A 23070-nucleotide genomic window follows, 5' to 3' on the forward strand; every position below is an offset into this window, starting at 1 on the left:
GAATGCCTACCTTGCATCTAATTAGTGCAAGTAGTTTGCTGCATCCACAATATGATGCTAACTCCCATATGTTAACGATAGACAAGTCTAGTGTCGAAATATAAATATGGAGTTGAGTTTGCACTGTTTTAGCTTCAAAAAATAAATTACGCTAGCATGGCACAAACCAAGTATAAATATGCCCCTAAATTTCATGTGGCTGCAGAACAGAATAGTATCTGGCATTACCTGCCGAGTTGCCAGGAAGTTGGTCTGATACTGTACTCATCCCCCGCCCGTCCACATACCTCCAACAAAAGTGACTGGAAGACTTGGGGAGAAATTTGTATAGGAAATATATAGGGCCTTATTATACAGGGTACCCCTTTGTACTGAATGTTTATTTTGAGGCAACAAACCTGAAAAAAAAAATTTCATCAAAGAATATTTAACAGTGCCCACTAACTGAATTTAAAGTGTATTTAGCTTCTCCATCTTGAGCAAACTATCAATGAAACAATGTGCAATGTTACTATTACTATCTAATATTTATAAAAATAATGCTGATAGAATATGCCACGTAATTTGATTTTGTTGTCCTTTAATTTAGATAACCTTGCCAAATAATAAGGTCCTTCATGCTGTATGATCGAGTATCCCTCACTATGAGTATCCCTCACCCATATATGGGTTTTTATATCATGGAATTTTATACAATAAAAGCAACACACATGCAATATATCCAGAATACACAAGGATAACTAGGTAATATGGGCCTACATTTCCATTGAAGGAGTTTGGTGACGTTTAAAAATCATGAGGGTGCTCGCTTTCTAAATTTCATCTAACCCTGGAGACGACAAAATAGGATTATAGTAAACATGCAGTGCATTTTTAAATTACATGACTTGTTCATTCATTTCAATACACTTTAGAGATATTTCGATCATTTGAGACTCATCCATTTATTATTTAATGTTTGCCGGAGACTATAGATATGTCCATCTACGTTTTGAGAAATTCGATTTTTTGGGGGATAATGTGCCTCTTAAAATGTTTTAAGCAGCAATATATATTATTTAAAGCCACATTTTAAATGTAAAACACTTTGTAGACAAATTAGCTATACGCATTCAAAAGTGCTTATTTGTTGTACAGTGACACTATATAGTAGTTTGAATAAGGCATATAACTCAAGAAAATAAAGTGTAATGTAGCTTTTTGAAGACGGGGGGCTTATTACGAGTTTGGCGCATGGTATTACTCCGCCTCGTATGTGATGGATATCCCGCCGCCATATTAAAAGTTCCATTATATGCTATGGAACTTGAAAAACGGGGGAGGGGCTATCTGTCACATTTGGTAATCCTCTCCGCCAAACTCCTAATGAGGCCAGAGTCTGCATTTAAAAATGATTATTTTCGCAGACTGCGAGGATTCATAGGAAAAATATTGCATCAAGGATGGACCTGCAAGGCTAAACTTGTCAGGGGCTCTGGCCAGCGTTTTCACAAGCAATAAAAGAAAGAAGAAGTTCTTCACTAACAATCCATTGTCCTTTCTAATTTGTTTTTGGAAGATATATAGCCAAATGATAATCAGAAATGTGAATTATTGGAAATAGTCACAGTGAATATCTCTTTTTCTGTGAAATACGAGTTTTGAAACCACTGGTAAACATTCAACAAGAATGATTACCCATGTAAAATAGGGTTGTGTGTGTGAGTGTTTATGAATGTGTTTGGTGGTGTTTGTGTATTTGAGACTGTGTGTGTGTGTGTACGTCCGTTTGCTTGTGTATATGTGTTTGTTCATGTGTACGTGGCATATACCTGCACTTCATATTACAGTCATTGTTATAAAGTGGCCTTCCCACTGGCATGGTGTGGCTCTCATATCTCTTATATTGTTTGCATCCCAGCCAAAATAGATGATCTTGAATGACATGATCGCAATGGCAAATTCATACGGATTATATGGATTGGTAGGTTTTAACCCAGTAGGCTCTTTGCACTCCCACTTATTATGTATCAGAAAATATACATATCTATAGGCTTGTGCAAAAAGGATACTGGATTCAAAATCTTCAGTCCCAGTTTTCAGTACACAAAAGTGCTGAGCATTAGGCCTTTATCCTGATACCCAACTCTGGCTTTTGATGTACTCTTAATATAAAAGATAAATGAAACTACTTGAGTGCTCCTAGAGCAAAATCCATCAAACTTTCATGGAGTGGAACCCGGCAATACATCTTGCTGTACTGTGTGAAAGAGGGATGGCAGGAATGTGTCATATCTATAAAGATATGGCACAAGCCCATTCCTGTTCTCTGCCTGCGCTGGTGCACTACTAGAAAACTAATGCCAACCCAGGCACCCTTGCGCTATGGAGCAAAGGTGCCTGTGTTACAGGCTGCCTTGTTTTTGTGCAGGAATGGACGCCTTCATGCACCCAAAAAAATCTTGACAGGCACTTTCCTCCTTCTACATGTGCTGCACAATGCAGCACATGTAGAAAGAGAAGAGAGTGAACAAAGGGGAGAAATAAATGTATTTCTTCCCGTTGGGCCTCCCCTGGGGAAGTGCAGGATTTTGACACATCCCCAGGTCTTCCAATAATGATAATTCTGGGTATGCACCAAATCCCATGGGTGAATGCATGACGACCCTTTTAACGCCTCCCTGGGGCAAAGAAATGCAGGGCAGTGATCTGCGCTGCCTTCCTTTACTCCAGATTTAACAAGCCATTCTGGGCTACACAAGGTGGCCTTGCATGCCTTGGTAGCTATCACTTGTTTTGCATTGCCCTTGCGTCCCCCTGCGTGGTATATGAGTGACGCAAAACCTTAAGAAAATTCTCACCCCTAATGTTTTTGATAATTATGGCATAGTGATGTACATCCTCATAATCTGCACACCAATAACCTAATGACTGCATCCCTGAAATAATAATGGAGATTACATACCTGTGCACATTTTGGCCTACTGTGGGCATTAAAACTAAGTCCTGGATTATTGATCATCATGCCTGCCATACTCGTGGCCCTCTGTGGAATCATAGTGATAGCAACCTCAGGTGATCAGATGGCAGGAATGAGTTCTATGTGATTCAAAAATGACATGCTGTATCAAACCAATGTTTCTCAAATTGTGGAGAAAGTACAGTTTTGTACAACTTCTCTAACATAGTCATAGAGAACACTTTAGAGGATGGTCAGGCTTGTTTGCCATTCTGAAGTTGTTCAGCGTTCTATTGATTTCCCTTCAGATCATCCAGAATTTTATCAAACATATATGAATCTTGTGCTGTGTGATGCACTACTTGTCCTATTTCTTTTTCAAAATGCTCTCAAGGACTCAATCAAAAGGAAATTTGGTGATCAATCATTTTCCTTAACAAATCATTACAAATTAAGCAGGTATTTTGCACCCTCCCTCTTTCAGAGTTTGTGAGCCACTTTGAGTTTGTTGTAATATTAAAGACTTTCTGCTGCTTTTTGGTGTGGGGATTTTGTCCCTCAGAGTCCTGCTGGTGCCTTGAAGGAGAAGAGCATCTACAATGTGCATAAATTGCTCAGCCACACACTGTTCTGTGGGAGACTTTCCGCAGCATTTTGGTGTTGGAATTCATGTCCCAGGCCCCTTTGGGTGCCTTGAAGGAGGAGGGACATCTACAACATACATAAAGTGCTCCCTGCTCCATGGGACTAGCATGGGGCATGACCTTGCGCGTGCCTGAGTAAAGACTGGGCCAGGAGAGGGCCCACATGTGCCTATCGGAGTCCAGAGGAGGCTAGGCTTGTCTGCCCCTCTAACATCTCCTCTAAAGGATACCCTCCTTACTGCAATAAGGGTGAGTCATCTCATTATTATTCAAGTTCATCTGTTGCTTTGAACATAGCTGTGTGGTAAGCTTCCCCAATGTCCAAACATAAACCCACCAAGGACATGTCAGTAAAGAGGAAAAAAATCTCAAAGCTGATCCCTACTGACCCAGCCAATAGGCCCCAAGCCAATACAATGCTTAAGGATATTGAGACTTTAAATGAGGAGGTTGAAATGTTTTTGGGGGTCAATAAAGCTAATTGGCTGACTCAAGGAAAAGTGGCTGGTAAAATTGCTCCCATATTTACCAACACAATGAAAGTCAAACCCCTAAGACCTAACTCGAAGCCAGATGGCTCTGATGCTGACCTTTGAAGGTTATTGTTGACAATTCTAATGAAAGCAATTCTAACTAATACTTTTCTGTGCAATTGGAAACTGCAATGTTATGTACTAATGGTTACTCTGTCCTTTTGGGCCTCCAATCATGTTGTGGTCTGGGAGAGGGATCTGAGAAAATACCGGATCAAAATAAACTGGTTGGGCGATTTGTTGCATACACCTGACTTGGTACAAATGACAGTGTTGGTATTGCCAGAATTATTACGATGAATGGGAGGTTATAGAGTGAGGTTATTGGCTTGAGATTGCACCTAGCAGCTCTAACGGCTGAAGTTGGGAAATTAAATAAATCTAAGCACTCATATAGTCTAGTGAGAAGTATAGCTCTCTATAATCCGCCCAACAGTACATATGCTACCTTCATAGAAGAACTAAATAGGCTTTAAAATACTAGTGATAAATGCTTCCATGGACTGCAGCCTGTGTTTCGATTTATCAAAGAGTTATATACTCTCACGCTACAGTAAAGGGTACCCCCATCTGACCCCAGCATGTAATGGGTTCCATTGGCTAATTCCACGCTGGCAGCTGTGTCTGCAGGAGGCCAGCCTATAATGGGTCCTTCTTCCCAGAGTCTAAAAAGAAGGGTTGTACCAGGAGGGACCATGAGGACTTTGCTGAGAGGCTACTCCATGCTTATATGACAAAAGTCCCAAAATTAACTCTTAGGGTAAGAGAGGGCAAGGACTCAATAAATAAATGTATTCTTCAGATAAGGTCTGTGCACACCTGTCACTCTTTAATTCACCCAGGCATACTATATATAAGAAGATCTCATGATTTATCATGCCTGAGGAGACCTTTGATGATATTGAGATAAGACCTAAGCACATTCATTCATATGGCTGAAGGGCTAGTGGGAATTGAATTACATTTAAAAAACGGTTCACATTTAACCCATCATGACCATCTCCTCTTCAATTTAATCTTCAATCTCTATCCACAGATACAATAAGGATCTGGGGGCTTAGATGGTGTACTGACATAGAACCAGATGCCATCATACATCTGTCCAAGGCGGGGAGTTCTCTGTAGTTAATGAGGTAATGTAGTCTGAAATCCATCCAAGTGGGTTGGCCCTAACTCATATACCTCACACAGAGGAGACTCCGATAGTAAAAGCAAGTAAAAAATCTAAATATTATTAACATCTTGTCTCGGAATGTGGCATGTGTGAGATCTAAATTTCGTGACCCTGTAAGGGCTTTGTTTATCGACCAGTTTGATATATGCGTATTTCTAGAAACATGGAGTCTCGACTATGTACATAGGTCTGGTTACATGTTTTTGTTTGTCCCTGCTATCCACAATAGGAAAGGTTGCCCCTTCTGGTGGACTTTTAGCTTGGATATAAACCTCACTGAATGTTACATTGTGTTCATTTGATATTGTCTCACCTGAAATTCAGAGTGCAACCATCACAGGGAAGGACAGTTACAAGTTGCAAGTTCTATCTGTATAATGTGTACAACAAAGGGACCAGAGAGGGTGGTTGTTAGAAATGGGGTCTTCCAAGCAAGGACCCGCACTCTTGCCAGGGCAAAGGAGAAACACACCTGGTTAACTCCCACTCATACCCTTGGTAGCTTGGCACGAGTAGAAAGTATTAATCCAAAGCAATGTGTAAAGTATTTGCACCAACACACACAGTAATACATTGAAACACTATAAAATGGACACCACACAGGCTTAGAAAAATAGTAAATATTTATCTAAGTAAACATGAACAAATACGATAACAATCCATCTTTCACAATTAAAAAAATATGACTTTAGCAATTAAAAACACAAAAAATAGTGCCTAGAATCAACAATGCTGCAATTTGGTTGTAAAGAGTCATCGTGACTGAGTCGTTTACCACAATGCAACACCACCGGCACCGTTTGCGGAGTCACATGGAACCCCAGGTACAGTACCTTGGCAAAAGTGTGGCAAACAAGGCGGTGCGCGGAGTCGTGGAGAGTGGCATAGCTGGATCTGAAGTGATGTCAGTTATGGTGCTGCGAGGCAAAGGAGCAGAGGTGTCACAAAGAGACGTTGCGTCCTTTCTGCAGAGTGGTGGGGGTGAGGCAGTGTCCGTTGTGAGGAGTCAGTCCCTGTGCTACTCCAGCAAAGTTGAAGTCTGGCAAAGTCACAATGCTGTGGGGCGACTTCACAGGGACGCGCTCACGTCACAGGTTCTGTTATGGAGTTGGGTGTTACAAACATCGTTACCATGACACTCTATTCTTGCGAGTTCTTGGGGCATCAGTGGCATTAGTGACGTTGGGCAGTCGATGTCGTTGAGGTCATCGTACTTGTGCGAGGTCCACGGCTTCAGGTGCAGGTGGCATGGGTTCCATGCAGCGACATCCTTACAAAGTCGCACGGCATCATTCGGCATTGTTTCCAAGTATTTCAACAGAAATTCACTTTCAAGGGCCCAGGAATTGGAATGTCACCCTCTGACAAGCTATAGTCCACAGCATGCAGACTCAGAGACTGGTTGGTGAAGCCTTTGCTGTCCCTGAGGCTTCAAAAACAAGAAGCAAACTCAGTCCAAACCCTTTAAGATACCTCACAAGCAGGAATGCACAACAAAGTCCAGTCTTTGTCCCCTTTCACAGGCAGAATCAGCAACTGCAGGATAGCCCAACAAAGTACAGACAGAGTAGGGACAGCACTTCTCCTCAGCTCTTCAGCTCTTCTCCTGGAAGAGGTTCCTCTTCAATCCTTCAAGCAGTCTTGAAGTGATCTAAAGTCTGCAGTTTTGGGGTCAATACTTTTATCCCTTTCTTTGAGCATAGCGCTTTAAGAGTGCTTTTTCCAGGCTGGAGGGAGCCTCATTGCCGCGACCTGGGTGGGTTAGGAAAATCCAGAGTGCACGGAGCGTGCTTGTGGGTTCATACCCCCAGGGCACAAGAGCACTGGAAGAGTGCCCCCAGGGCACCTGCAGGAGCTGCTCTGTGTTTGGATCATGGTCGCAGCCAGGGGAAACTGACCGGAGTGGTCTGGAAGTCCTGGAGGGCTTGGGATGCACCACACTGGAAGAAGAAGTCCCCACCTCCGCTTGGAGCCACTGCATTGTAGCGCTGACAGCAGTGGCTCCCTGACACTGGTCTGAGCAACCCTACAGCCCAGGAGAGTTCTGGGTGTGCTCCCAGGTGAAGCAGTATCCCTCCCCGCACCAGGAGGCACAGCCCCCCTCCCCTTTGTGGGCCATTGTGGTTGAGGGTAAAATCCTTACCACTGTCCACTGAATGCTTTGGCTCACGAGACAGGGAGGACATCTCAACGGAGGTCCCATTTCGGTCTAGCCCACTTCTTTTGTTTCCCGTATTGATGGGAATAGGAGCTTCTGTGCTTTAGTACGGAAATTGGGACTTACCAGCCCGTGTAAGGTATAAGCGCAGGTGCATATCAAACAGTGTTGTGGGCACCTCAGGAAAGATGTGGTTGGTGATATTTTAGTGGTTCTGATAATATGCTTTCCATGAGATGTGAATTTTTGGTACTAAATACCACCTGACAATATAGTGTTTGGAATTCATGCCTCACTGTGAATTTTCTAGTGTTCATCTTTATGGGCATCTATGAGAATATGTTCACTAGGCCAAGTGTGTTTTTAGTACCATGTTTACTGTGACATTATGCCTTTCTGGTGATGTATTTACCATGACATGCATTATTTTAGTAATGTTTTCCTGACTACAGCTGATGTTGCAGCATAATTAATAACCCATGTGTTATAATTGACACCTGCTGGCTTTTGCAGGGTACTAATGCTCAGTAATGTTCTGACAACTGCTTGGGTAGCAGGGTATTACCGTCATGCTGTGTTTGGTCCACTAATGATGTGTACCATACTGTGTATGTGTGTGTAGTGTGTCACATGTGTTGTGTGTGCTGTGCAATCGCTTAACACATTGCCTCTGAGTTAGACCTGACTGCCTGTGGCAAGCTACCAAGGGGCTGAGCAGGGGTTATCTTGGGTGTGTAGCTCCCTTACCCTGACTAGAGTCAGGTTGGTTAGGTGCTTACCCTAACCAACCAGAAACCCTGTTTCCAGCACACATCATGAGTCAGACCCTTTAGGAAGGCTCTGAAACACTGGGGTACCACCAGCACACCGGTGACCCAGGTTCAGCAACCTTATGCTCACTATATAGGAGGCCTTCCTCCCCGTTGATCAAGTGTGATCTAGACTGTTGCCAGACGTCTGGTCTGCAGCCTGCTGCCGCAAACCCTCTAAGCAGGGCATGCCTTCTTTGCCTTAAAGAATGCTTTCCTCGTGGGTCCCCCTTTCTGCTGCCACTGAGGCAGATCGGGGACATCCCCCAGTTCACCCATCTGTTTCCCCGTAGGCTCTGGGATGTCCCCTCAGGCTCAGCCTCCTCCCGGACCGTGGGAACTTCTGAAGCAGGCTTCCCTCATCACTTTCCCTTCCTCCTTTTGGCAGATACCTGTGCCACTTTTTCAGGCTCCAGGGTCTCCTGATCACCCTGACGGGCTTCCATTGACCGGGTTAACACACACACCCACTCAGGCAGGCCCACCATTTCCATGTGAGACCTGTGTTCCACCTCCTTCCAAGGGGAATCCTCTAGGTCATTGCCAAGCAGACAATCTACAGGCATTGTTGGCTCACAACTACTCTCAAGACACCTGAGACCCTACATTCAAAGGGAACCTGCTCCACTCTGCATAGGTGCTCTGAGTTGTCTATCACAACTACTTGGTGAAGTACATTGGGATCTATCTGCTCTTCAGACACCAAGTGATTTCTCACAGTAGTCACACTGGGTTTTGTGTCTCTCAGAGCCTCCGCCCTCTGTCCATTGATGGTCACCCACTGCCTGTACTTTTTAGTGTTTTCAGGCACAAGGGTTCTCTGGACCATCTCACTGTCTCCTAGTGAGACAAGGATCATCTCAGCTGCTCCCCACCTACCCGGAAACAACTCCTCCCCAGGTGCTACACTGGCCAAACCCTGTGTCGGAGCACCAGTGGGTGCTGGTGTTCACTTGGGACATTTGGAACTCCCCTCACATGACCCACCTGGTCACTTGCATAACACTTTCTGGGACCCCACTCTGCAGGTTTCCCTTTAGAAAACCATGGCTTCTTTTCAACTGGGGGCTGGGAATTCTTACAGTGGGAACTAGATTGGGACCCTTTAAAGAACTCACCCTATTTACCCTTACCCCCGTGCTTCTTCTGAGAGGGACCCTACCCAACTTGGAGTGGTCTCCCCCATACCTCTTTTGGACCCTGATGCTCTCCCAGCTGTCTGCTTCCTGCACAAGCTTTGTGGGGTCATCCAGTGACCTCAAGAAAGAGTCAACACATTCTAACAATGTTTGGGATTTATTCTTCTTGTAGGACCTAAACTTATCCTTGTCCCTAAGGACCCCCTAAGGATGTCAAGGTGTCTCTCCCTTCTACTTTGAAGTGCTTCCGCAGACCCGGCCCCCAATGTGCTTCTGGGACCATGTTCATGTGGAGAGCAGACTCATACCCCTTAAACAGAAAGTAGATATCATCCTCCCTCATATAATCCTTAACTAGGGCTTTGGGAATGTGTACGCTCCTTTCAGGCTGCACTGCGGTAATGCTGCCACCATCCCTACTAGACTGGCTCCTCTGATCTAGTTTCCTCAAACTAAGCCAAGAGCATATTTTTCTTCTCAATCGCCATACTCCTCTCTTCCATCTCCCACTCCATCTTGAACTTCTCTAATTCAAATAAGGGGAACCTCTCTCTGCATGTCTGTCCTGCAACTCCTCAGGAGTCAGACCCTTAGAGGACACACTGCTACCCATTCTGGAGGCCCTCCCCCCAGGCAGTACAGGTACCTCTACTATGCCCTAATGGCTGTCTTGCACCTCGCACCCTCAATCTCCTCCTCTGTGTGCCCCCCAACTTCCTTGGCTGTGTCCCAGGTCCTCAGTGCCTTTTGCAGCTCCTTCTTGAAGGAGCTCCTAATGGGACAGGCAAGATCCTTACTGAACTGTTTCAGTTTAGCAACTGTATAACTCTCCAGCTTCTCCAACTCAAAAACAGCCCCAGCTGGTGCATCTCCAGATTGAGATATTACGATAAGTTAAAAAAAATTCAAAGTTCCAAGTCAGAACAAAGAGTTCAAATTAGGAGTTCAAAAGTCAAAAAATTGAAGTAAATGAAGTCCAAGAAGAGAAAAAAGCTAAATCACAAAAACAAGTGATGTGTGGTTACAAAATGGTCTGCACTGAATACAGTGGTGTACACATAATCACTGCATGTCAAGTACAAATACAAGTCCAATCCTCACCTTTGATCACCAATGTTAGAAATTGGGTTTTTGGTTGGCAGTCAGGTTGTCCCCTGTCCAAACAGGGACCCTCACTGTAGTCAGGGCAAAGGAGAAAACACCTGGTTAGCCCCCGTTCACCTCCTTGGTAGCTTGGCATCAGCAGAAAGGCTTAACACAGAAGCAATGTCTAAAATATTTGTACCAACACATACAGTAATACAGTGAAATACTACAAAATGGACACTACACAGGTTTAGAAAAATAGTAAATATTTATCTAAGTAAACAAGACCAAATACGATAAAAATCCACCATACACAATTAAAAAAATATGGCTTTAGAAATTAAAAACACAAAATAGTGCTAGAAGCACCAATGTTGAAACTTGATGTTAAGCAGCGTTGTGACGGAATCGTTTCCCACAATGCAATGCCACTGGCTCCATTTACAGAGTTACACTGACATCCAGGTATAGTACCTTAGCAAAAGTGTGGAAACAGGGCGGTGCCCGAGGTCGGGGTGTGAGGCATCCCTGGATCTGAGGCAGCATTGGTTCCAGTGTTGCGAGGCAAAGGAGCTGAGGTATGACAAAACGGCATCGGGTTCTTGCTCTGGAGAGGTGGAGGTGAGGCGGAGGTGGTTGGGCACCTCTGGCAAAGTCGAAGTCCAGCAAAGGCACGATGCTGTGGGATGACCTCAAGGGGTAGCGCTCACATCACAGGGTCATAAGCGCTGCAATGGAGTTGGATGTCACTAATTTCAGTTTTATGACACTCCAATCTTGCAAGTTCTTGGGACAGCAACAGGATTGGTGATGCGGGGCCTCTGATGTTGGTGTGGTTGTTGTACTTCTGCGACGTCCAGATCTTCAGGCGGAGGTGGCGTCATGGAGTTTCGTGCAGCAGCGTCCTGAAGAAGTCGCACAGCATCGTCCGGCACCATTTCACAGGATTTCAACAGAAATTCACTCTCAGGGACCCAGGTAATGGAATAGCACCCTCTGGCAAGCTGTAGTCCACAGCATGCATACTCAGAGACTGTTTGGTGAAGCCTTTGCTGTCCCTGAGGCTTCAAAAACAGGAGGAAAGCTCAGTCCAAGCCCTAGGAGATACCTCTCAAGCAAGAATGCATACCAAAGTCAAGTCTTTGTCCCTGTTCACAGGCAGATGCAGCAACTGCAGCATAGCCCAACAAAGCACAGTCAGAGGCAGGTGCAGAACTTCTCCTGAGATCTTCAGCTCTTCTCCTGACAGAGGTTCTTCTTGAATCTGTCAAGCAGTCTTAAGGTGATCTAAAGTCTGGGTTTTGGGTCTAATACTTATCCCCTTTTCTGACTTTGAAGTTGCCCAGCTTCAAGGAGAAGTCTCTGCTGTCTACAAGATCCTGCCTTGCCAGGCCAGGCCCCAGTCACACACCAGGGGGTTGGAGACTGCATTGTGTGAGGACAGGTGCAACCCATTCAGGTGTAAGTGACCACTCCCCCTTCCACTCTAGCCCATCAGGATATGCAGGCTACAGCCCAGCTCCCGTTGTGTCACTGTCTAGAGGAGATTCACAAACAACCCAACTTTCAGTCTGACCCAGACAGGGAATCCACAAACAGGCAGAGTCACAGAATGGTTTAAGCAAGGAAATGCCTACTTTCTAAAAGTGGAATTTTCAAACTAGCAATCTAAAAACTAACTTCACTAAAATATATATTTTTAAATTCTGATTTCAGAGACCCCAAACTCCATATTTCTATCTTGTCCCAAAGGGAAACTGCACTTTAAGGCTATATAAAGGCAACCCCCGTGGTAATGTATAAGAGAGATAGGCCTTTCAACAATGAAAAATGAATTTGGCAGTATTTCTCTGTTAGGACATGTAAACATCATAGGTACATGTCCCACCTTTAACATACACTGTACCCTTCCCATGGGGCTACCTAGGGCCTACATTAGAGGTGCCTTACATGTATAAAAAGGGTTGGTTTGGGCTTGGCAAGTTGGTACACTTGCCAAGCCGAACTGGTAGTTTAAAACTGCACATACAGACACTGCAGTGGCAGGTCTGAGCCATGCTTACAGGGCTACCCATGTGGGTGGCACAATCAGTGCTGCAGGCCCACTAATAGCATTTGATTTACAGGCCCTAGGGACCTCTAGTGCACTTTACCCTGGACTTACTAGTAAATCAAATATGCCAATCATGGAAAAGCCAATTACACATATGATTTCACATAGGGAGCACTTGCACTTTAGCACTGGTCAGCAGTGGTAAAGTGCCCATTGTAACAAAAACATTTAAAATTGAGTCCAGCACACAGCAACAACCTGGGAAGTAGTGGAAAAAGTTAGGGGAGACCAACTAAGGATTCCAGGTCTAACAGTGTTGAAACATCTACATTGAAACAACTTATGGCACAGATGGAACAACTTGACACACATGATTCCCCAAGTGTTGTGGGAGATTGCAACACCACCTTCTAACCAAATGAAAATAATGGTTATCCTCTAACCGAGGCAAAGGATGAAGCATGAGGTGTTCCTGCATCAGAAACAGTGCCAGTGAAGATGTGGACTCATGTGGCATACCAATTATTTTCATTAACATTATCCTATGGCTTGCGAGCGTGCAAGGGCCCCACAAAGTCCAACCTGCAAGCAGTCTATACCTATAATCTCCCAGGTCAAACAAGTAGGATTGACTACATATTGATTGCCCTCCCACTGAGATCTGTAGTAGATATCATGGTTGTCATGAGGAGTGACAGAGACCATTCATTGTACATTGACTGATTTAGTTAATCACCTGGTGGATGTTCCGCTGTCACTCTCCACGGCTTTTTTTTTTTTTTTTTTTTTTTTTTAAGTTTCAAAAGTTTTATTAAGAATATATATGGCGATACATACAGCATATAAACAAACTGTTTAGCTTTCAAAACATTGTTTTTGTTCTTTTACCACAATTATTTCCATTGTGAGCATATATGCATGTACTGTCAGGTAAGTAAAAAATTCCGAGTTGCATAGTTGAGTTTTGTACCCTTATTTTGAAGAAAAGTGGAGAACAGGTGGGGGGGGTGGTAAAGGGAGGGGGAGCGATGGTAGGGTTGTGTGGGAGGGGTTGATCTTGGTATAGGGGAGAGATGAAATAGTCATATGAAATGGGGAGGGGGAGAGAAGGGGAAGAAAGAGGGAGAAAGAGGAAGGGTAATCGCGGGGGAATGTAAAATGAAGAGACTCGAGGAAGGCAGGGGGTCTTTGTATCCTGAGACTAGCTTGTTCAGGCCTAAGAGTAGATCGTTCAGTACTGCTCCGTCTATAGCAAGTTATTATCTACTGTAGAGGTAGATAGTATGTATGTTAGATATGGTAAGGTCGGTTAGAGAGTGTCTACGTCTTATGTGAGTTGATTTCTCAGTCCTTGTTTGTGTTAGGAAGCGACTTGTATTACTATGTTGGGTAGTTCAGGGTCTCGTGCATATGACAAAATTAGAGGCCTGTGGATTGATAGAGAGAGAGAAAAAAGAGAGAGAGGGGAGAGGATAGCGTAGCTAGGGAGAGAGAGAGGGGACAGTAGGAGATTAAATGTATTTCCGGAGTCTAGGATTCTCAGAGGGTGATTGGTAATTGATATTCCCTAATCATTGATCATTGAACATTGATCATCCGTTGGTCATCCACCAGCCACTTCATGGTCTCTTCAAGAATGGGCGCCAGACCTCCTCAAATTGTTCTGCTTGGTCCTGTAGGTTATAAATCACTCGTTCATGGGTAGCCGTTTGAAACATGGCCGTCATCCATTCTATAGGTGTGGGGGCAATGCTAGATCTCCAGTGCCGGAGTATGCATATTTTGGCCGTGGCAAGCGCCGTGTGGATTAATCGTTTATGTGCCCGCGATAGGGAGGGATACGGACGAATGTCATGTAGGATGATAAATGCTGGTGGGGTCGGTTTTGGTATCTGTATGAAGTCCGATAAGGCGAGGCGTACTGCGTCCCATAGTGACTGTACCGTTGGATAGTGGCATAAAATATGAAGTTGGTCACAATATGGCTCTGTGCATCTCCAACAGTTTGCGTGAGGTATCAGCCCTGCCCTGAAGAGTTTAACGGGGGTCCAGTACCACCCCTGAAGGATTTTAAATAGGCAAAATTTCAGGCGTGCTTCACGTACGCCCCTGTCGAGGGCTTCTAGTATCTCTGGCCATTCTTCGTCCGTGTAGGTTATCTCTAGTATATCCTGCCACTTTAAGCGTAATCGTTCAAGTAAAGGCTGAGAGTAAAGGTGGTTAGTTAATTCGGCATTGAGGCCAGCAAAGACGCCTTTTTGTCGGCCCCATTTCTGAAGATAGGTGACGATGGGTGAGGTTTTGAGCATCCACGGGGGGTTCCTAATGTTCTCCGCATACAGTGTGTGAGCTGTAGATATCGCCACTCCTGGTTACATTGGATGCCGAATTCTTCCTGGAGGGCGGCGAATGTGCGGAATCTATCTCCATCTATTATGTGAGATATATTGTGGATACCTGCCTCGGACCATTGGGGCCATCTGAGAATATTCCCTCCTATTTTAATGCTTTTATTCCCTGCTATGGGAGCCTGAGTATGCAGGGAGGGGTGTACTCCTAGTAGTCGATGGGCTCTGCACCACGCTGTGTTTGTAGCCTTGAGGATGGGGTTAGCTAAGGGAACATGGTCGGCGTATGTTCCTCCCATCTCCGTATACTGTCCATATAGGAGTTTCTCTGTGATCACCCATTGCGGTGGATCGGCTATATCCGGAAGTGTATATATTAGCTGTGAGAGTTGTACGGCCAGGGAGTATTGTTCTATCAAGGATAGTCCTAATCCTCCGTAGAGCCGTCGTGCCAGTATTATTGCAGGTTTCAGTCTTGGGCGTGAGGAGCCCCAGACGAAGGCCCTTATGGATGCGTCTATTAATCGGAGTGAGGAAAGAGGTATCTGTAGGGGGAGCATGCCTAGCACATATGTGAAGCGTGGTAAGGTGACCATTCTGACCGCCTGTGTCCTGCCCCACATGGACAGGCCTAGTAGGGACCATTTGGCAAAGTCTTGTTTCATTTTAGATATAAGGGGGTCTAAGTTGTCCCTGACCATATGTTCTAGACCTCTGTTAATGAACGTTCCTAAATATTTAAGGCGGGTCGGGGTCCATTTGAATTGGAGGCCATGTATCGCTGCCCTCGTCGTTATGCGGGATAATGGTAGTGCCTCACTTTTATCCCAGTTTACCCGATATCCGGATAGGGATGCGAAGTCTTCTATAGTGGAAAGTAGTGCTGGGAGCGAGGTTTCTAGATCGGACATTGTTAACAGAATGTCGTCTGCGTAAAGATATATTTTGGATATGCCCCCGGTGATATGGATCCCTTTTATTTGGTGAGAATTTCGTATGGTGGCAGCTAGGGGTTCCATGGCCAATAAAAATAGAAGTGGCAACAGGGGGCATCCCTGGCGTGTGCCCCTTCCGATAGGGAATGGGTCTGACATGATGCCCCACAGTTAACCTGTGCTGTGGGATGGTCATATAATAAACGCACTTTAGAGATAAATTGTTCCCCCAGGCCAAAATGCTTCATGGTTGTGAATAGGTAGGACCACTCAATGCGGTCAAATGCTTTCTCCGCGTCTAGGGACAGGGCTAGGGCTTCGTCAGGTAATTGTATGGATTCTAACAGTGTATGGCAAAGAGTTCGCATATGATTTCTGGAGGTACGGCCTGGTACAAATCCTACTTGGGTATTGTGAATCAATGATGGTATCACCTTGCGTAGTCGCGCTGCTAGAACACTGGCTAGGAGCTTGACATCCCCATTCAAAAGGGAGATAGGACGGTAACTGCCGCAAAGAAGGGGGTCTCTCCCTGGGTTAGGCAAGATGACAATCGTGGCTTTATTGGATAAAGCGCCCAGGGAGCCTTCTTGACATGCTTCCGTCAGTGCTTCATGTACTGCGGTTATTGCCTCTTCCCCAGCCCATTTATAGAATTCCGCAGGGAATCCGTCCTCTCCTGGTGATTTATGGTAGGGGAGGCTTGTTATAACTTGGGTTATCTCTTCTTTGCTTATGTTACCGTCCAAGAGGGCCCTGCCTGCCTCAGACAGACGGGGCAGATTGGCCGCGGTAAGGAATGTCTCCATTTGTGTTTGATCTGTCGTTGTTTCAGGAGTGTACAAATGTCGGTAGTACTTGGCGAACTCGTTTACAATGTCTTGTGGGCGAATTAGTACTGCTCCTGAAGAAGATGTTATGGCCGCAATGGCAGAGGCTGCCTCTCTTTGTCGGAGCTGCGCCGCTAGGAGTCGACCTGCTTTTTCCCCTTGTTCGTAATGGCGGCCTCGCAACTTTTGCAGTGCGTATTCCGCCTGAGATGTATAGAGTTCATTGTGTGCCATGCGGGCCTGTTCTAAGGCGTGTCGCAGCCTAGGGGATGGTTGGGCGGTATATTGTTTAGTGAGGTCCTGTATCGTGGTCTCTAAGGTGGTTTGGCGGGCTATTCTGTCTTTGTTGGCCAGTGCTGCATCTCGCATCATATTCCCTCTTAGGGTTGCTTTTGCTGCCACCCATAGGATCCTTTTTGAGGATACAGTGCCTGTATTCTCGGCCATGTATGTAGCTACATGAGCTTTTAATTGTTCTTTCCCTTGGGGAGAGCGATATCTGTGTACAGCCAATCGCCATGGTTTACGACCAGAGAAGGAGAGTCCCACCTGGATCCGGATTAGTATTGGGGAGTGATCTGAGAGCCCGCTATCTAGGATGCAGGTGTCTTGTATATGAGGGATTACAGTGTGTGATACTAAGAAATAATCCAGACGCGATTGGGTGCCATGGACGGTGGAGAGGAAAGTATATTCCTTATCTTTCGGGTGTGTATTCTCCAGCAGTCCACCAGACCGACGTCGTGGTCAGGTCTGTCAGAAGCGCTCTGTCATGATTGTTACATATATCAACAGGGCCTGTCCTATCCATTATGGCGTCTTGGACGAGATTCCAGTCTCCCCCGATTATGTATCGAGTAGTTCCGATTTCTGTCAGGAGGCGATTTAGCTGTAGAAGGAATGGCCGGTTGGTGCGTAAATGGATCCCACGCATAAAACAGTGTCCCCTAGTTTTAGTTCAGCAAATATATACCTTCCTTCCGTATCATTCCAGGTTTTAATGATAGTGACCGGGAGGGATTTACGTACTAGTATCGCCACTCCACATTTGCGGGGTCCGTTACTTCCAGATTCCTGACTCGTCGGACGGCAGCTGAAGGCAACCCTCCCTACCCAATCCCGTTTAAGTTAACTGGATTCCAGAGTGTCAAGGTGAGTCTCTTGAATCAGAGCTATATCTGTTTTTTTGGATTGAAGATAGGACAGTATCTTTTTCCGCTTAACATAGCTCGTCATGCCGTGTACATTCCAAGAGAGTATGCGTAATGGTCGCGTCGCTTGAGGGTGGGACTTCGACATATTGGATAATTGTGAGTAAGCACCCTCGTTCCGGGGTTGGTGGTGGTGGGGGGGGGAGGGAGGGTGGGAGATATTGACTTAGTTGGTAGAGTGGGAGTTGTGTTTCGATATGATACAGTGTTTTATTTTATACGGGGGTTGGCGGCTGGTGGAGGCCAAGGGAGTCCTCTGGAGAAGAAAGAGAAGAGAGAGGAGAGGGTGAAGGAAGAGAGGCAATATAAGTAGGAGGAGAGCCAGATGGAGGGGAAATATGAGGGGAAAAGAAGACAAGGAGAAATGAGAGGGAGAAGAAAAGAGGGAGAAGGAGGGGGAAGGGATGGATGCGTGTGCTAAAGTTGAGATTGAGAGTATAGCAATAGAGCGTACAATTTGGGGGAAGAAGTGGAGAAGGATAGGGATGAGGGAGGTTAGGAGTCCAACCTCCTATGTTCGTTAGGTCTGTAAACGGCGGGACCGATTTCTCTCGGAGCTCTTGTGCCGTCGGGCGATCTCGATCGGGGGGGCGAGGGGGGAAATAGCAGACAGCCAGTTATCGATATGTCGGTGATAAGGAGGGGTGGGGGGGTACACATCAGTGCTTATGTTTATGTTTATGTATCGGGAAGTGGGTCTGTTCATCAGTGGTTAGTGGCTAGTGTATTAGTTATATAACTAAAGTGTATATTGGCAGAAGTAATGGTCGGTTAATAACTATAGTACTTGGGCGGCGTTGGAGAGGAGGGGGGGGTGTCGGGTGTTGATGGGGTATGGTGTTTAGGATGTTGTGCCTAGTACTTGATGTTGTATGGTATCGTAGGGTGTTTAAGAGTTCATAAGATAGGGTCGTAAATTAAAGTAGGGACTGGGCAGACAGAAAGACCGAGACCGGCTGGCGAGGGGGGGGGGCAGGGCGAAGGAGGGGGGGAAGAGCTCAAACAGAGCATTACAGTTCTCGCGTATGCATGGACACATAAAGATACCAATATACAGTATAATATAATACTTCCTGAGCATTTCTATTCAACTCTAACACTGCCTCGTCTCGTCTCGCCTTACAACTTTTCAATGACATATTAGGTTGATCAACATAGCATATCCTGGTATCTTATCACATTATCATGTTAGGAGCCATTATGCCAAGCGTCTCTCTATTAATCGTAGGATAGGTAATGAGTGTAGCTGAGCCCCTGATTACGCGAAGATAATGCGTATCTCGTCCTATTACTAACTCCTTGCCGTGTATTATTCCATCATAATACTGACCTACTAAGGTCTTACTTGGTATGTGACACCATCATAGTCGTTCTATTGTAGATGGTAGGTTAAGATAGTAATAATGATTAGGATGGAGGTAGGTACGAACATCTGGGGAAAGGAATAGCTAATAGTTTATAATTTACATTGTGATGTTATAATGTGGTGCGGAGTGGCAGTGTAGATTGTCATATTATTTTGCTTCGTTATGCGGTATTATGTTGTATTATGTCCTCGTGTTCTATTTTTTATTTTTTTTTCCCCAGTTTCTTATTGTAGAATAAAGTAAAGTCAAGTAATGGGAGCTTTGATATGTCTCAGGTTATATCATATTGTGTGTCCCTGTATTGGAATTAATTTATCTTTACGTGGTCTAGTCCCATCCCTTGGGGTGATAATGGGGGCTAAACGGTTCTAATGTCAGCACTGGTCGAGTGTGGTGTGTATTAGGGAGGTTTCACATACTTTATTATTTACTACCATGAGATATTTTGTAGTGTGTGGAATATAAGGCAAGTTCCATGATAGTTAATTAGTGTTTATTTTTGTTATCTGTTTAATGCCCCTGTTACTTTGTTACCTTGTTATAGGGTTATAGGGTCGGGACCGGGCTCTTATTCAACATACAGGGAGTTGGTGGGGTCTGATCCCTGTTCTAATAATCATCATCTGTTGTGTACTGAGTGCAAATAATGATTTACTGGTAGTTTTCCATTATAGGGCCTCGGCTCTAGTCATAAAGAGCATAGGTTTTTCATGTATCTGGTTTTAACATTGATACTAGCAGTCTTAGACAATTACAATAGTAAAACACATATGATCTGGAAAGGTACTCATCCTTCCGCAGAGTCTATAGTTGTTATTTTCGACTCTCTAGCGATAGTCCCACAAGTCGTCTTGTCGCGTTGCCTTCTCAGGAAGACCCAGTTGTAGGTTTTAAAGGGGAGCGGGATTTGTCTCTTTCCGATAGTTGGGTGTGGGTTACTACTGCGTGTAAAATCTGACCCCTGTCATCATATGATCTGGTTAGTCTCTCCATGTCTCTACCTCTATGACTGGCTCCGGTGTCGTGTAGAGCCGTCTTCACCTTTTCCATTCCAGAGTGGGGGGTTTCAGCCCCATCACTGCCTCCTACAATGTCATGCTCACTGTCTGTGTTGAGAGAGTCCATAGGCTGGGATTGGAAAGAGTCAAGGAAGAGTCTCAATTCGTCTGGGTTATAAAAGTCCTTGGATACTCCATTTTTGTTAACCCACATTCTTGCAGGGTCAAAGAGACCGTATTTCATCTCCAGTTTGCGAAGCCGGGGTCGTAGGGCTAGGAAAGCCTTTCTACGTTCGTTGGTTTCCTTGGAGTAATCGGCGGTTATTCGGATCTCGTGCTGGTCTATTCGGAAAGGGCCGTGGTTGCGTGCTACTTGGAGTATTTGTCGGGTTTGATTATGCCGCAGCAAGCATGCGATGATTGGGCGGGGCCTTGAGGAGTTGTCAGAGCGTTTTGGGCCTATCCTGTGTGCCCGTTGGAGTTCTAACGGCGGGTCAAAGTCCAATGAAATCATTTTTGGAAGAGTGGAGGTCAGAAAAGCCTGCATATCCGAGCCTTCTTCGTTTTCCGGGATCCCAAGTACGCGGATATTGTCTCTCCGGCTCCTGTCCTCCATGTCCGTTAGTTTACTCCTGAGGTAGATGAAGTCTTGTTCTCGCTCCTGAGACGTGTTGATCTGCGTCTCTAGTGATCCCATGCGTTGCTCTAGCCCTGTCACTCTAGATTGAAAGCCTGCAATGTCAGATCGCATGGATTTGGTTTCTAGTGTCAATGAAGTTATAGAGGCGTCCATCCCCTCTATGCGGCGGCTGACGGTGGTGATCTCTTGTAGTATCCTGTCCATAGTTGTGGATTGATCTTTATCAGACATCGTGGTGGACTCGTTTAAAGGTGGAGATGTTTGAGGGTTTGTCTTCGTGGGGGTTAGGCGTTTGTGTTGTAGCGCTTCTGAGAATAATAGTTGTCGTGCAGGCTTGCTGGCAGGTTTATGGTTCGGTTTGTTGCCGGGCATCGCCTCAATTGTCCACAGAGTCTGGCCACGTGGGGCCCGAGATTCCCTCCGTGGATTCCGATAAGGATATAGATGTTCGGTGACTTACGCTGGTGCCAGTCCTCTCCCTTCTCCTGTATCTCTGTTCTCTTGGCTCCCTCTGGCTCTCTTTATCTCCGATGCCCCTCCAATCGCTCACCCTTCTCGTCTCTTCGCCTCCACGTGCCTCCCGTCGTGCCCCTCTGCCCTCCTCAGTATTAGTTGTCTGGAGGGAGGGGGGCGAAAGTTTATTATCCCAGCGGGAGGGTTTTTGTTGTCCCTCTGTGATGGAAAAGAGGGGAGAAGTCGTGCCTCTGCCTCCAGCGATGCCGTTCTTAGTTTGGAGAGATTCGATCCTGCCTCTCTGACCGGGTTTCTCTCCCGGCTGTCGAAGGGACCGCACCCCTTTGCTGCGTCTCCCCGTCTCCCTGTGGGGGGTCGAAGGTCCACGGGTGTTTGTTGGCGTTGTAGGGAGATGGATGCGGGTCGCCACGGCTCCCGCAGTCCCTGCGGCCTGTTCAGCTTGTTCCTTGCCGCTGCGGGCACGCCGTCCCCGGTCTTCCGAAGACGCGACTCCGCCCCTTTTGTCAGGCCTTATCGGCCTGGGGCGAGTCGCGAGTTTCCTGCCTTGCGTCCCGCTCCTACGGGGTCCCCGGACATGATTCTGTGTCGCCGCTGTTGTAAGGGTGGAGGGGCACCGAACCCGGTGTGTTGTCCGGCTGTCTTCTCGCCCCCGTCACCCCTCCGGGACCGCCTCGGCACAGAGCTCTCGCTCTTAGCGGCCATCTTGTTTCGAGGCCCGGCCACGCCCCCACTCTCCACGGATTTGAATCCAACGAAAATAGGCATAGGGTAAAACGGGCTAGAAAAGCAGTACAATCAGAGGTTAGGACAGTCATATATAGGGCACTCTTAGATTCCATGCTTGAACCATATTGCCCCATGAATCCACAGGATGAAACCCCTGTGGTCGCAATTCTACATGGGAAGCTTTTTGACATAGTAGGTGGATAGTAGGTGGATGTTTCCTGTGGTACACTCTGCGGGTACCTCAGTTGTAAAATCAGACAGCACGTGGTACAATAAAGATTGTAGGAGAGCGAAAAACGAGCTACGTCAATCCCTGAAGAGTAGCAGTATCAACCAGGGTAGCAGTGTCAACCAGGAAAAGCTTGTAGAAACTGGGACAGTAAGAGTTGGGAAAACTTATACGAGGCAGCAAAGTTCAAGGACACCAGGAAATATTAGCAACTGGTGGCCAACGGGGATCAGAGTCATACAAATCACATAATAGGTTCTGTATACCCTGAGGCCTGGCAAAAGCATTTTTCTTACTTATATGGCCTAGCCCAGTGGAATGATGTGAACGTTTGGGTGCCCCCAGAGTTTAGAAAAGATGTAAATACCGCATCCCTAATTATAGAGTTAAGTGAAACTCAGAATGCAATTATGAGTATTGCCTCGGGGAAATCTGCTGGGCCTGACAGAGTCCCTGGGGACCTCTTCTGATCAGACCCTGAGAACTGGGGTATGTACATAAATAAACTCTCTAATGCAATACTTGATGGTGTGAACATTCCAAGAAAAAGGGAGCCTCTGTAGGCCGAATCTCAATGAACTTGACCTGGGGATACAAGAGCATGAATACTTATCGAATTTACAACTGGGCTTCAGGAAACATATAAGCACCATCTATCAGGTGTTTGTATTTCTGATCATCTCCTGGAAGATGGTAGCCCCCCAGAAATCACACCTATACCTATTATTTGTGGACATAAAGTCCGCTTTGAACCCCCCCACCACAGCTATGAGAGATA

This window comes from Pleurodeles waltl, chromosome 4_2 (assembly GCF_031143425.1).
Source record: "Pleurodeles waltl isolate 20211129_DDA chromosome 4_2, aPleWal1.hap1.20221129, whole genome shotgun sequence".
In the NCBI taxonomy this organism is placed as follows: domain Eukaryota; kingdom Metazoa; phylum Chordata; class Amphibia; order Caudata; family Salamandridae; genus Pleurodeles; species Pleurodeles waltl.